This window comes from Chlorocebus sabaeus, chromosome 9 (assembly GCF_047675955.1).
Source record: "Chlorocebus sabaeus isolate Y175 chromosome 9, mChlSab1.0.hap1, whole genome shotgun sequence".
Classification (NCBI taxonomy): Eukaryota; Metazoa; Chordata; class Mammalia; order Primates; family Cercopithecidae; genus Chlorocebus; species Chlorocebus sabaeus.
In genome coordinates this window covers 28,295,897-28,310,721 of record NC_132912.1, presented here as the reverse complement: position 1 = coordinate 28,310,721, position 14,825 = coordinate 28,295,897, and the positions used below count along the sequence as shown (strand labels likewise).

At 43.4% G+C, this 14,825-nt stretch overlaps 1 non-coding gene across 1 annotated transcript; it reads left to right on the top strand.

Moving 5' to 3' along the window:
* Positions 1-13,893: 13,893 nt before the first annotated feature.
* On the top strand, positions 13,894-14,106 carry LOC119618832 (small nucleolar RNA U3). Its single transcript, XR_005235197.1, has one exon. It is a non-coding gene; the product is annotated as a small nucleolar RNA U3 (small nucleolar RNA).
* Positions 14,107-14,825: the final 719 nt, after the last annotated feature.

The following is a 14,825-nucleotide window of genomic DNA, read 5'->3' as shown; positions in this document are numbered from 1 at the left end:
AAATGAATATATTAGCTGGGCACAGTGGCTCAAGCCTGTAGTCACAGAACTTCAGGAGGCTGAGGCAGGTGGATCAGGAGTTCAAGACCAGACTGGCCAACATGGCAAAATGCTGTTTCTATTAAAAATACAAAAACTACCCAGGCATGGTGGCACACGCCTCCCAGCTACTCTGGAGGCTGAGGCAGGAGAATTGCTTGAACCCGGGAGGCAGAGGTTACAGTGAGCCAAGATCACGCCACTGCACTCTAGCCTGGGTGACAGAGTGAGATTCCGTTTCAAAAAAATAAATAAACTAATTAAATGAATATAGTTCCTAGTTAAGGACATGCTAACTTCTATTATAGGTAAACATCAAAATCTCAAGGGCTTAACAATGGAAGTTTATTTTTTACTCATAAAATACAGTCTGCAGTAAAGGAGAGGGTAGATCCATTCCTTGCAGTCACTCAGGGCCTTAGGCTGTCATCTTCCAGTCACATTTTCTAAGGTCTCCCTGGGCATCTGCCTCTGGCCAGCAGATGGAGAAGAATGGAAGAATTCCTTGAGGGAAATTGCTAGGGGCCAGTCCTAGAAGTGGCACTCATCATTTCTGCCTGTATTTCATTGGCCCAAATCAGTCACATGAACATGTCTAATTTCAGGGTAGCTGGGAAATGTAGTCTAATTGTAAATAAGCCAAAAGAGAAATTAATTTGATGAACAGCCACAAACACTGTTAGAACCTATTGCCATACATATGCTGCAGGTTTCCACTGATACATACACGCATACCTGAGAGATACTGCAGATGAGTTTCCCAACCACTGTAATTAACAAGCAAATATCACAACAAAGTGAATCACATGAATTTGTTGGTTTCTCAGTGCATACAAAAGTTATGTTTACACTATACTGTAGTCTGCTAAATGTGCAATAGTATTATGTCTAAAAAATGGTACACACTTTAATTAAAAATACTTTATTGCTAAAAATATGCCAGTGATATCCGAGACTTCAGTAAGCTGTAATCTTTTTGCTGGTGGAGGGTCTTACCAGGATGCTGATGGCTTCTGACTGATCAGGGTGGTGGTTGTTGAAAGTTTAGGTGACTGTAGTAGTTTCTTAAAATAAAACAACAATAAAGTTTGCCACATTGATGGACTCTTCCTTTCATGAAAGATTTCTCTGTAGCATGTGATGCTGTTTGATATGATTTTACTCAGAGTAGAACTTCTTTTTAAAATTGGAGTCAAGGCATCACATTACGTGACTTCAAATTAACAAAAACAGCCTGGTACTGGAATAAAAGTAGCCATATAGAACAATGGAATAGAATAGAGAACCCAGAAATAAAGGCATCTCTCTGTAGCCAACTGATCTTCAACAAAGTCAACAAAAATATATACTACAGAAATGACACCCTATTGAATAAATGGTGCCAGGAAATTGGACAGCCACATGCGGAAGAATGAAACTGGGCCTCTACCTCTTAATGTATATAAAAATTCACTTAAGATAGGCTAAAGACCTAAATCAAGTTTGTTTAACCCCTAGCCTGTGGGCTTCATGTGGCCCAGCATGCTTTAAATATGGCCCAGCACAAATTTGTAAACTTTCTTAAAACATTATAAGAGTATTTTTTTTAGATTTTTAAAAAAATTTTTTAATTTTTTTTAGCTCATCAGCTATCATTAATGTGAATGTATTTTATGTGTGGCCCAAGACAATTCTTCTTCCAATGTGACCCAGGGAAACCAAAAGATTGGACACCCGTGACCTAAATGTAAAACCTGAAACTATGAAAATCCTAGAAGAAAACTTAAGAAAGACTCTCCTGAACACTGGCCTGGGCAAAGAGTTTATGATCAAGTCTTCAAAAGCAAATGCAACAAAAACAAAAATAGACAAATGAAACTTAACCTAAAGAGCTTCTGCAAAAGAAACAACAAAGTAAACAGATGACCTATAGAATGGGAGAAAATATTTGCAAACTATGCATCTGAGAAAGAATCTACAAGAAATTCTGCTCAACAAGAAAAAAGTAAATAACTCCATTAAAAAGTGGGCAAAGGACATGAACAGACATTTTTTCAAAAGACATACAAGTGGCCAATAAATACATGAAAAAATGCTCAGGATAACTAATCATCAGAGAAATGCAAATTAAAAACATAGTGAGATATCATCCTACACTAGTCATAATGGTTATTGTTAAAAAGTCTAAAAACAGGCCAGGAACAGTGACTCCTGCCTGTAATCCCAGCATTTTGGGAGGCCGAAGCAGCAGGATTGCTCTTGAGGCCAGGAGTTTGAGACCAGCCTGACCAACATAGCGAGACCCTGTCTGTACAAAAATAAAAAAATTAGCTGGAAGTGATGGTGTACTGGAGAGGCCAAGGCAGGATTGCTTGAGCCCAGGAGTTCAAGGCTGCAGTGAGTTTTAATGGCACCATTGCACTCCAGCCTGGGTGATAGAGGGAGACCTTATTTCCTAAAAAAAGAAAAAAAAAAGGCTAAAAACAACTGATGTTGGCGAGGATGTGGAGGAGGGGGAACACTTACACACTGTTGGTGGGAATGTAAATTAGAATGACTACTATGGAAGGCAGCATGGTAATTTCTCAGCAAAGTAAAAATGGAACTACTATTTGATCCAGCAATCCCACTTCTGGGTATCTATCCAAAGGAAAAGAAATTATTGTATAAAAAGACACCTACCCTCATATGTTTATTGCAGTACTGTTCACAACAGCAAAGATATGGAATCAACATACGTGTCCATCAACGGAGGATTGGATAAAGAGAATGTGGTATGCAGACACTATGGAATACTACTCAGTCATAGAAAAGAATAAAATCATGTCTTTTGTGGAACATGGATGGAACTGGAGGCCATTATCCTAAGTAACATCAGTCAGAAACAGAAAGTCAAATATTGTCTGTTACTTATAAGTGGCGGCTGAACAACGGGTATCCATGGACGTGCAGAGGGGAAAAATGTACTTTGGAGGCTACAAAGGTGGAAGGATGGGTAGGGAGAGGGTTGGAACTACCTATTGGGTATAGTGTTCACTATTCATGTGATGGGTTCACTAAGAGCTGGACATACCTTCCTCACTAAGCTTAATCATTTCTAGTTTTTGGTTTCAAGTGAAGGACATACAACTCTTCCTTTTACTTGCACACACAGAAGCTATTGTAGGGTTATTAATGAGCATAATTTCTTTTTTCTTTTTTCTTTTTTTTTGAGATGGAGTCTTGCTCTGTAGCCCAGGCTGGAGTGCAGCGGCACGATCTTGGCTCACTGAAAGCTCCGCCTCCCGGGTTCACACCATTCTCCTACCTCACTCAGCCTCCCGAGTAGCTGGGACTACAGGTGCCCGCCACCAGGACATAATTTCAATATTGTTGTGTCTCAGGGAATAGGGAGGCCACGAGAGGGAGAGAGGTTGGGGAGGTACTGGTCAGTGGAGCAGTCAGAGCACACACAATTATTAAGTTCGCCGTCTTATATGGTCATGATTCCTAGCCTCTCAAAACAATTAGAATAGTAATATTAAAAATTGCTGATCCTAGACCACCATAACAGATGTAATTACAATAAAAAAAAGTGCAAGACTGTGAGAATTACCAAAATGGTACACAGAGACACAGAGTGAACACTTGCTGTTTGGAAAAATGGCTCGATAGACTTGCTCAATGCAGGGTTGCCACAAACCTGCAGTTTATTGGAAAAGAAAGTATCTGTGAAGCACAATAAAATGCAATAAAACGAAGTATGCCTGTATCGTCAAAAATCTTGTACATTCTTTCCTCGTGCCTTCTGTCTTCTCCACGGTTAGTGTCTGTACTTGACCTCCGAAGTTGGCTGGGATCTGACTTTAGTTAGTCTAGAGGTCTTGAGAGGTGGAAGGGTGGGTCTCAAGGCTAGTGTGGCATCCTTGTGTAAAAACTATGTCAGGTCTGGGTGTGGTGGCTCACGCCTGTAATCCTAGCACTTTGGGAGGCCGAGGTGGGCTGATCACTTGAGGTCAGGAGTTTGAGACCAGCCTGGTCAACATGACCAAACCTCATGTCTACTAAAAATACAAAAATTAGCCGGCGTGGTGGCAGGCGCCTGTAATCCCAGCTACTGGTGAAGCTGAGGCAGGAGAATCGCTTGAACCTAGGAGGCGGAGGTTGCAGTGAACTGAGATCGTAACACTGCACTCCAATCTGGGCGACAGAGCAGGACTCCATCTCAAAAAATAAAATAAAATAAAATAAAAATAAAAACTATGTCACATGAGGACACTACAAGGGTCTTCGAGCAAGAGGGAGCTTCTCTTCAGACGAGGAAAGTGAGGTTCCTCCTATTCTAACTCACTGTAATCACTAGGATGCCATGCTTTTTAAATCGGTCCCTAACTCTAGCATAAAAAGACCTACAGAAGCAGTGAATTCACCTTAGGTTGTAATTTTGCAACCCCTAGGATCAAACCTTGGATCTGGTTTTTACATGTGCTAGCCTAACAGCCACAGGAGACCAGACGCTCCTTTAGGGCAGTCATAGATGCTCTCTGGTCCTCTGTCCAAGAGGTCAGCTGACAATGTCAAGTGCTGACCTCGGTGTTTTCTTTTGTTTTTCTTTTTTTGAGACAGAGTCTTGCTCTGTCACCCAGGCTAGAGTACAGTGGCACGATCTTGGCTCACTGCAACCTCCGCCTCCTGGGTTCAAGTGATTCTCCTGCCTCAGCCTCCCGGGTAGGTGGTATTACAGGCGTGTGCCACCCCGTCCAGCTAATTTTTGTATTTTTAGTAGAGACGGGGTTTCATCATCTTGGCCAGGCTAGTCTGGAACTCCTGACCCTGTGATCCACCTGCCTCTGCCTCCCAAAGTGCTGGGATTACAGGTATGAGCTACTGAGCCCGGCCTCCTTTCTTTTATTTTGCAGGGTGATCAAAGCAACCAACCCACACACCATGCTTTTAGTCTATCATAACATTATATTGCAGCAGCCACTTGGTCTCTCAAAGTCCTTTAATTTGCTTTTTTTTTTTTTTTTCTTGAGACAGAGCCTTGTTCTGTTGCCCAGGCTGGAATGCAGTGGTACGATCTTGGCTCACTGTAACCTCTGCCTCCCAGGTTCAAGCGATTCTCCTGCCTCAGCTTCCCGAGTAGCTGGGACTATGGGCGCCTACCATCATACCTGGCTAATTTTTGTATGTTAGTAGAGATGGAGTTTCACCATGATGGCCAGGCTGGTCTCGAACTCCTGACCTCAAGTGATTCGCCCTCCTCAGCCTCCCAAATTGCTGGGATTACAGGCATGAGCCACCAGGCCCGGCCTTAATTTGTTCTTAATTCCAAGCAACTTCAGGTAATAATGTAAAAAGTGCTTCGCCAGGTGCCATGGCTCACGCCTGTAATTCCAGCACTTTGGGAGGCTGAGATGGGTGGATCACGAGGTCAGGGGTTCGAGACCAGCCTGACCAACATGGTGAAACCCTGTCTCTACTAAAAATACAAAAATTAGTTGGGCTTGGTGGCAGGCACCTGTAATCCCAGCTACTCAGGAGACTGAGGCAGGAGAATTGCTTGAACCCAGGAGGCAGAGGTTGCAGTGAGCTGAGATCGCGCCACTACACTTTAGCCTGGGTGACAGAGTGAGACTCCATCTCAAAGCCATGGACTTGGACATTCTGTTTTCCACAGTAGGAAGGCCATTGCAGCCTGCAAATCTACTCAGATCAAACACCTGATCCTAGATCCCCATTCTCTGTGGGTCTCCTTTCTGAAACCATTTCTGGAAAAAAGTACTCTAGCATTTAGGGTTCAGTCAGGAAAATAGAAATCATTCTGGTTATTCAAACTGGAAAAATTTTAATTCAGGGGATAACGGGGCTCACAAAACTGTTTCTTGAAAAGACTGAAGAAGCAAAAGTCAGGAAAAGCAGTATTAGCACTTGGAATCACAGGGAATTGCCAGAGATGATCCTAGCCACCTGCAGCACCCAACTGGGTGATTCACAGGAGGGTGCCCCCAAGCCACAGCTGCCATCTACAGAAGCCTGCTAACCTGCCCCTGTTCCTACAGCAGTAATGGCCTGTTCTTCTCTTCCACCTTCCAAATCTCAAGCAAAGTTCTTGCATTAAAGGAAGTAAAATCAGAAGCATGCTGGCGAGGGAGCCTGGTCAGTACTCTTTCCAGACTTCCAGCCCTTGCAATTCAGGGAAGAGCAAAAAAAAGGGCTGGGATAGTCCTGAGATAACAACAGTCAACTTGTGAAAAAAAAATTTGAAACGATACACAGAGAATGCCATTTATGGGTGAATAAACCACACACACACATGCACACATCTCCATTATATAGGTGAATAAATATACAGAAAAAGGTCTAGAAGGAAATTCAGACTGATTGATAGTGGTTACTGTGTTGCTGGTTGCTGTAAGGAGTAATTATGGGCAGATCTGAGCTTTCTTCAAATTTTTTGAAATTTTTAACAATGAGATTATGTTAAGATAAATGAAATAAATTAGGTGTCAAAAAGATGGAAGAATGGATGGTTATAATTTGAGAGAGACTGTTTTAAGAAAACTTTCCCTAGTCTTTTAAAAACTATTTTATATTTCAGCAGTTCAACATGGATAAGCTTTTTAAAAAATAGCTTTTATTTTTCAGAGCAGTTCTAGATTCACAGCAACATTGAGGGGAAGGTCCAGAGATTTTCCATATGCCAACTACCTGCCCCATGGCTATATGCATAGCCTCCCCCATCATCAACATCCTCTCTCATAGTGGTACATTTGCTACAATCAACAAACCTACATTGACATGTCATTGTCACGCAGGGTCCATAGTTTATATTAGGGTCCACTCTTGGTGTTGTACATTCAGTGGGATTGCATACATCCATAGTGAAATATATCCACCATTATAGTGTCATACAGAGCAATTTCACGGCCCTAAAAATCCTCTGTGCCCCTCCCACTCCTCCTTCCCCTCCAACATAATCCTAGCAACCAACTGGTCTTTTTATTGTCTCCATAGTTTTGCCTTTTCCAGAATGTCATAGAGTTGGAATCACATAGTATGTAGTCTTTCATATTGGCTTCTTTCACTCAGTAATATGCTTCTAGGGTTCCTCCATGTCTTTTCATGGCTTGGTAGCTCTTTTTTTTTTTGGAACCAAATAAGATTCCATTTTCCGGATATACCACAGTTCATCCATTCACCCACCAAAGGACATCTTGGTTGGAGTTATGAATAAAGCTGCTGTAAACATTTGTGTACAGGTTTTTGTGTGGATGTAAGTTTTCAAATCCTTCAGGTAAAGACCAAGAAGCACGGTTGCTGGATGTATAATAAAAGCATGTTTAGTTTTGTGAGAAACTGCCAACCTGTCTTCTGAACTGTTTGTCATTTTGCATTCCCAGCAATGCAGGAGAGTTCCTGTTGCTCCACATCCTCGCCAGCATTTGGTGTTGTCAGTGTTCTAGATTTTGGCCATTCTAATAGGTGTGTTGTAGTAGCTCGTTATTGTTTTAATTTGCATTTCCCTGATCGTATATGATGTGGAGCGTCTTTTCCTATGTTTATTTGCCATTTACATATCTTCTTTGGTGAAGTGTCTGTTAAGGTCTTTGGCCCATTTTAAAAATATTTTTTAAACATTTATTTATATTTTACTTTATTTTATTTTTATTTTTAGAGATAGATTCTTGCTATGCTTTTCAGGCTGGTCTCAAACACTTAGCCTCAAGTGATCCTCCTGCTCAGCTTCCTGAGTAGCTGAGACTATAGGAGCGTGCCACCATGCCTGGCTCTTTGGCCCATTTAAAAATACTGTTTGTGGCCGGGTGTGGTGGCTCAAGGCTGTAATCCCAGCACTTTGGGAGGCTGAGACGGGCGGATCACGAGGTCAGGAGATCAAGACCATCCTGGCGAACACGGTGAAACCCCATCTCTACTAAAAAATACAAAAAACTAGCCGGGCGAGGTGGCGGGCACCTGTAGTCCCAGCTACTCAGGAGGCTGAGGCAGGAGAATGGCGTAAACCCAGGAGGCGGAGCTTACAGTGAGCTGAGATCCAGCCACTGCACTCTGGCCTGGGCGACAGAGCGAGACTCCGTCTCAAAAAAAGAAAACAAACAAAAAAAAAACCTGTTTGTGTTTCTTATTGCTGAGGTTAACAACTCTTTGTGTATTTTAGATAACAGTCTTTTATCTGAAATGTCTTTTGCATATATTTTCTTCCAATCTATGGCTAGTCTTTTTATCCTCTTGACAGTAGACATTTTCTCTGTCTTTTATTTTTTGAGACAGAGTTTTGCTCTTGTTGCCCAGGCTGGAGTGCAATGGCACAATCTCAGCTCACTGCAACCTCCACCTCCTGAGTTTGAGCTAGTCTCCTGCCTCAGCCTCCGAAGTAGCTGGGATTACAGGCATGCACCACCATGCCCAGCTAAGTTTTTGTAGTTTTAGTAGAGATGGGGTTTCTCCATGTTGGTCAGGCTGGTCTCAAACTCCTGACCTCAGGTGATCCACCCGCCTCAGTCTCCCAAAGTGCTAGGATTACAGGCGTGAGCCACCGTGCCTGGCCCTAGACATTCTCTTTGACAAAAGAGCTAAGGCAATACAATGGAGAAAGATAGTCTTTTAAACAAGGAATGTTGAAACATTCTTTGTTATACAGAAAATGAATCTAGACACAGACCTTACACCCTTCACAAAAATAACTCAAAAAGAGTCACAGACCTAAATGTAAAACATAAAACTGTAAAGCTCTTAGACGATAACACAGGATAATATCTAGATGACTCTAGACATTTTAGATGCCACACCAAAAGGTACGGTCCATGTAAGAAAGAATTAATAAGCTAGACCCCATTAACATTAAAATGTTCTACTCTTTATTACTATGTTTTTAGAGATGGAGTCTCACTATGCTGTCCAGGCTTGTCTCAACCTCCTGGGCTCAAGTGATCCTCTTGCCTTGGCCCCTTGAGTAGTTGAGATTACAGGTGAGAAACACTATGCCCAGCTATTTTTTTTTAAAGGATGCAGTCTAATGCATATTTGTAGACTAAGGGAAGGACCCAAAGATTCTGAAGAAGTTGGATGTAAAAAGACCTGAAAACTGGTAGAGCAAGACCTTGGAGAAGTCCAGAGAGGATGGGTTCTAGTTAAAGTGGAGATCTCAGCCATGAGATCTGAAGATACAGAGGTGAGAGCAGGTGCCAGTGCAGGTGAACTCGAAAAAAAGAGTAAGACAGATAAAAAGACATGCCAATAATTTCTCAATAGAGCATAAGGCAAGGCCTCCACATGAGAGTAAATAAATGAGGGAAGTGGGAAATGATGACCAATGTGATTATTTGGAGTGGTTGCATCATCTGACCCAGAATCTGCTGAGGTTGCTTAAGGATGCTTCAGGGTGTGCCTATCCCAAGTCACTGAGTGGAGTATTTTAGAGCTGAGAGTTTCTGTCCTGGTATTTCTGAGAATGAGTAACATCTCCCATGACATCATTTAGAGCAGGGTTTCTCAGTGTCGGTATTATTAACATTCGGGGCCAGATAATTATTTGGGAAAGGGAGAGGGGCTATCCCATGCACCGTAGGATGTTTAGCAGCATCCCTGGCCTCTACCTGCTAGACGCTAGTGGCAACCCCCACACACACTAGTTATAACACCCCCAGATATCTTCAGACATCTCCAAATATCCCTTGGGGGAAGAAGCAAAATCTTCTCTGGGTGAGAACCACCAATGTATTTATTTATTTATTGAAATGGAGTCTCAGTTTGTCATCCAGGCTGGAGTGCAGTGGCATGATCTTGGCTCACAGCACCCTCTTCCTCCTGGGTTCAAGTGATTTTCTTGTCTCAACCTCCCATGTAGCTGGGATTACAGGCGCCTGCCACCATGCCTGGCTAATTTTTCGTATTTTTAGTAGAGATGGGGTTTCGTCATGTTGGCCAGATTGGTCTTGAACTCCTGACCTCAGATGATCCGCCCGCCCCAGCCTCCCAATGTGCTGGGATTACAGGCGTGAGCCACCAAGCCCTTGCAAGAACCACCGATATTAAGCTAAGCGTTAGCGACAGCATGCCAGGGCTACTTCTCAGGAATGCGCAAGCTGCTCTGATTGCTGGGAATGGTTTGCCTTGCCTGTCTGTGGGAAGGGTGGGAAAGCCTTTGGCATTTGAGCAAGGTATTCACAGAGATGTTTCACCTAGACTCTTAGGACTGTTTGTACTAAAAGTGCCAACAATGCAGGTGTCTTCATGCCGATCAGTCAATTCTTCTCTTACGTAACTTCTCACTAGCACCACCTTGCGGAAGAGGACACAATTTCTCCCCCTGGATATGGGGCCCCTGCAATTCAAAGCCAAATGCCCCCTCTTCTTCTTCGGATTTCTTTCCCAGCATTCTGTCTTTTACTATATCAAAGAATATACCCAGGACTCTCTGAGCATCAACTCCACAGAATTAAATGAAAGGTATGTATCATAATTTTCATCAGATCAAGTCAACGAAACATCCTCCCTTCTCTTCTGGGATCTTCCTATTCTTTTCCTCTTATTTATGGAGAATTTACTGACATTCACTGCTTTCTAGGCATTATGCCAGGGGCTGGATACTCCAAGAGAAAACATGTGTGCTCCCTGCTGTCAAGGAGCTTACATCAAATAAACCAAGTAAACAGTGTAATAAAGAGTGCTAAATATTAATAGACCTACGTACTCAGTATTTTGAAAGCACAGCAGAAATAGAATGCCTGGAGGGGAGGAGCAGTCACAGGTCAGGGAGGCATCTCAGGGGCAGGGATATTTTGGTTAACTCTTAAAGGATGCTCAGGAGCTCAGAGAGCCAGCTCAAGGACAGCATTTCAGGCAGGAGAATGGATTACACAAAGACCGAGAGGCATGACCACGAGTTGTGTTTGGAAGCCTTTGAAAAAGTAGCGGTGGGCTGGGCGCGGTGGCTCACGCCTGTAATCCCAGCATTTTGGGAGGCTGAGGTGGGTGAATCAGCAGGTCAGGAGATCGAGATCATCCTGGTTAACATGGTGAAACCCCGTCTCTACTAAAAATACAAAAACAAACAAACAAACAAACAAACAAAAAAACCAGGCATGGTGGTGGGCGCCTGTAGTCCCAGCTACTTGGGAGGCTGGGACAGGAGAATGGCGTGAACCCTGGAGGCAGAGCTTGCAGTGGGCCGAGATGGCGCCACTGCACTCCAGCCTGGGTGACAGAGACTCTGTCTTGGAAAAAAAAAAAAAAAAAAGAAAAGAAAAGAAAAAGAAAAAGTAGCTGTGGGCCAGATGTAGTGGCTCATGCCTGTAATTCCAGCACTTTAGGAGGCTGAGGAGGGAGGATCGTTTGAAGCCAGGTGTTCAAGACCAGGCTAGGCGACATAGTGAGACTCTGTTTCAACAAAATAATTTAAAAAAATAGCCAGGCGTGGAGACATGTACCTGTAGTCCCAGCTACTCAGGAGGCTGAGGTGGGAGGATGCCTTTAGCCTGAGAGTTCAAGGTTGCAGTGAGCTATGACTGAGCCATTGCACTCCAGCCTGGGCTACATTGAGACTCTGCCTCTGAAAAAGGAAAAGAAAAGAAAATGTAGGTGTGGCTGCAGTGCAGTGAGTGGAGAGAGAAAATAAACTGGGAGCAAATGATGAAGGCCCTCGCAAGCTGTTTTTAGGCATGGAAGTTTTCCAATGACTGGATCCTGCATGACTCTGATCTCTTGGGTGGTTCACCCCCCTTCCTCCTCTCTCTCTCTCTCTTTTTTTATTTTTTTTGAGACGGAGTCTCCCTCTGATGCCCAGGCTGGAGTGTAGTTGTTTGGTATTGGCTCACAGCAACTTCCACCTCCCAGGTTCAAGCAATTCTCATGCCTCAGCCTCCTGAGTAGCTGGGATTACAGGTGTGTGTGAACAAGGTCAGCTAACTTTTTAAAATTTTTTTTTCTTTTTTTCTTTTTTTTTGGTAGAGATGGGGTTTTGCCATGTCGGCCAGGCTGGTCTTGAACTCCTGACCTCAAGTGATCTGCCTGCCTTGGCCTCCCAAAGTGCTGGGATTACAAGCATAAGCCACCACAACCAGCTCCTCCTCTCTTTTAGTCCAAGATCTAACATTTTGGATTCAGGCAAATATAATCTAGCCATCATCTGAAGTCTTCCCAGAGAAATCACTTAATAATCGTATTCATTCATTCATTCATTCATTCATTCTTCTGTTTTCTCCTCTGCAAAGCAGACTCCATAATTTCTATCACTCCACATCCTGGGCTCTTCCCAACTCTCGTTATTTCCTACTTTCTGTTTTGCAGAATCCACCGGCTCCCACAACTGCTAGTTTTTGTCCAAATTCATTTCCCTCTCCCCATCAAAATAACCAGGAAGACACTCTTGCTTCTCCTGGGAGATCATATTCAGATGGCATTAAATAGCCGAGCCCAATTTCTGGGCATGATTCTCTAAGAAGAATTTGCATATCTGACATTTAATAAGATGAATTCTCCTTGCACCAACCACATTGGGCATAAAAATGTACACAGTAATTTTTTGAGGTGTTTTTCTCCTTGGAGAAGGTAGCTGTCAAGGTGGGTGATGCTCTGGGCAGGAAGCAGAGTCTCTCACTAACAGGTTCTGACAGGTATATAGAAAATCCTGCAAGTACCTCTAAAGAGAGAATAGATTCTTAAGCATTTACCAGGGAGAGTCTTAAGAGTTGTTTTATAGCAGTTAGCTGAGAGCAAGATGCTGCAGGAGGTGGGCAGGTTTGGAGATGCCAGAGTGCAGAGAGACAGAGACAGACAGAGAGACAGAGACAGACAGAGAGAGGGAGAGAAAGAAGGAGACTGAGACAGAAACAGAGAGACAAAGAGAGGGAGAGAAAAAGGAGAGGAACAGAGATATAAAGAAACAGACAGAGAAAGAGAAACAGAGAGGGAGAGAAATAGAAGTAGAGAGAGAGACAAAGAGAAAGGGAGAGACACACAGAGACAGAGTAAGAGATGAAAGAGACAAGAGACATCAACAGAAAGTGAGAGAGAAAGAGAAGAGATAGAGAAAGAGAAAGAGGAGACACACACACACATAGACGGAGACAGAAACAGTGTGAGAGAAACAGAGATAAAGAGAAGGAGAGAAAAAGGAGAGAGAGACAGAGAGAAAGAGACAGAGAGAAACAGGGAGAGAAAGAAAGGGAGAGAGAGACAAACAGAGAGAGAGACAGAGAAAGAGAGAGAGAGAGAGAGAAAGAAGGCCATGAAGGCCAACTTTCCCCACATCATAATCAATCCAGATATGGCTGTTTCCCTAAGAGCACCCATGCGTGAGTAAGAGATGAAGCTGGCTGGGCTTCCTGGTCCAGTGGGGACTTGGAGAACTTTTCTGTCTAGCTAAAGGATTGTAAATGCACCAATCAGCACTCCGTGTCTAGTTAAAGGTTTGTAAATGCACCAATCAGCACTCTGTAAAAATGAACCAATCAGTGGGATGTGGGTGGGGCCAAATAAGGGAATAAAAGCAGGCCACCCGAGCCAGCAGTGGCTACCGCTCTGGTTCTCTTACACTATGCGGCAACGTTGTTCTTTGGCTCTTCACAATGACTCTTGCTTCTGTTCGCTCTTTGGGTTCTCTCTGCCTTTAACACACTGGGAGGAACAAGCAACTCTGGAGGTGCCGGGTTTAAGAATCGTAACACTCACCACGAAGGTCTGTGGCTTCCCGAAGTCAGCGGGACCACGAACCCACGGAAGGAAGAAATTCCGGACACATCTGAACATCTGAAGAAACAAACTTCAGACACACCATCTTTAAGAACTGTAACACTCGCTGTGCGGGTCCTCAGTTTCATTCTTGAATTTAGGGAGACCAAGAACCCACTGGAAGAAATAAATTCCAGACACATGAGGACGGTGTTTTCAGAGTTCATGTCTATAGCTCATTGTGGGTGCAGTTTCTTTGATCGTGTGGAGCTGGACGCCAGGAGCAGGACACACCGTGTTCTTTCCTGAGTATGAAGCCAGCTCTCGGACTTGTTTTGTTGCACCTGCCACTAGGCGTTGATGATGATCTTCCTTTCCTCCGGGAGAGTAAGAAGGAGAGGACGCAGTCCAAGTGATTTCCCTTCTTAAAAAAACAACAAAACAAAACAACACTAATGTGGGACCAGGCACAGATCCAAATTCTCGTTTTGAACTTTGAACCCTGTCCAGGAAGTCCTTCTCGTGCATCTTCAGTATCATAAAGATACACCTGCGCCGGGCGTGGTGGCTCACACCTGTAATCCCAGCACTTTGGGAGGCTGAGACAAGTGGGTCACTTGAGGTCAGGAGTTTCAGACCAGCCTGGCCAACAGGGTGAAAATATAGGCCGGGTGCAGTGGCTCATGCATGTAATCCCAGCACTTTGGGAGGCCAAGGCGGGCAGATCATTTGAGGTCAGAAGTTTGAGACCAGCCTGGCCAACATAGTGAAAACCTGTCTCTACTAAAAGTACAAAAAAAAAAAAAAAAAAAAAAAAAAATTAGCTGGGCCTTGCGGTGCACACTTATAATCCTAGTTATTCAGGAGACTGAGGCACGAGAATCACTTGAACCTGGGTGTCAGAAGTTGTAGTGAGCTGAAACTGAGCCACTGCACTCCAGCTTGGGTGACAAAGCCAAAAAAAAAAAAAGAAAAAGAAAAAGAAAAAAAAGAAAGAAAACATGGAATTGAGGTTTAAAGCATCACATAATATCCAGAAGTCCAAGAAAAATGATAGATGTGTTTGTCTGCATAACATCTTTAATACAGGAAAAAAACCCATAAAAGTTTAAAATAGGAAAATGAGAAAAAAATCT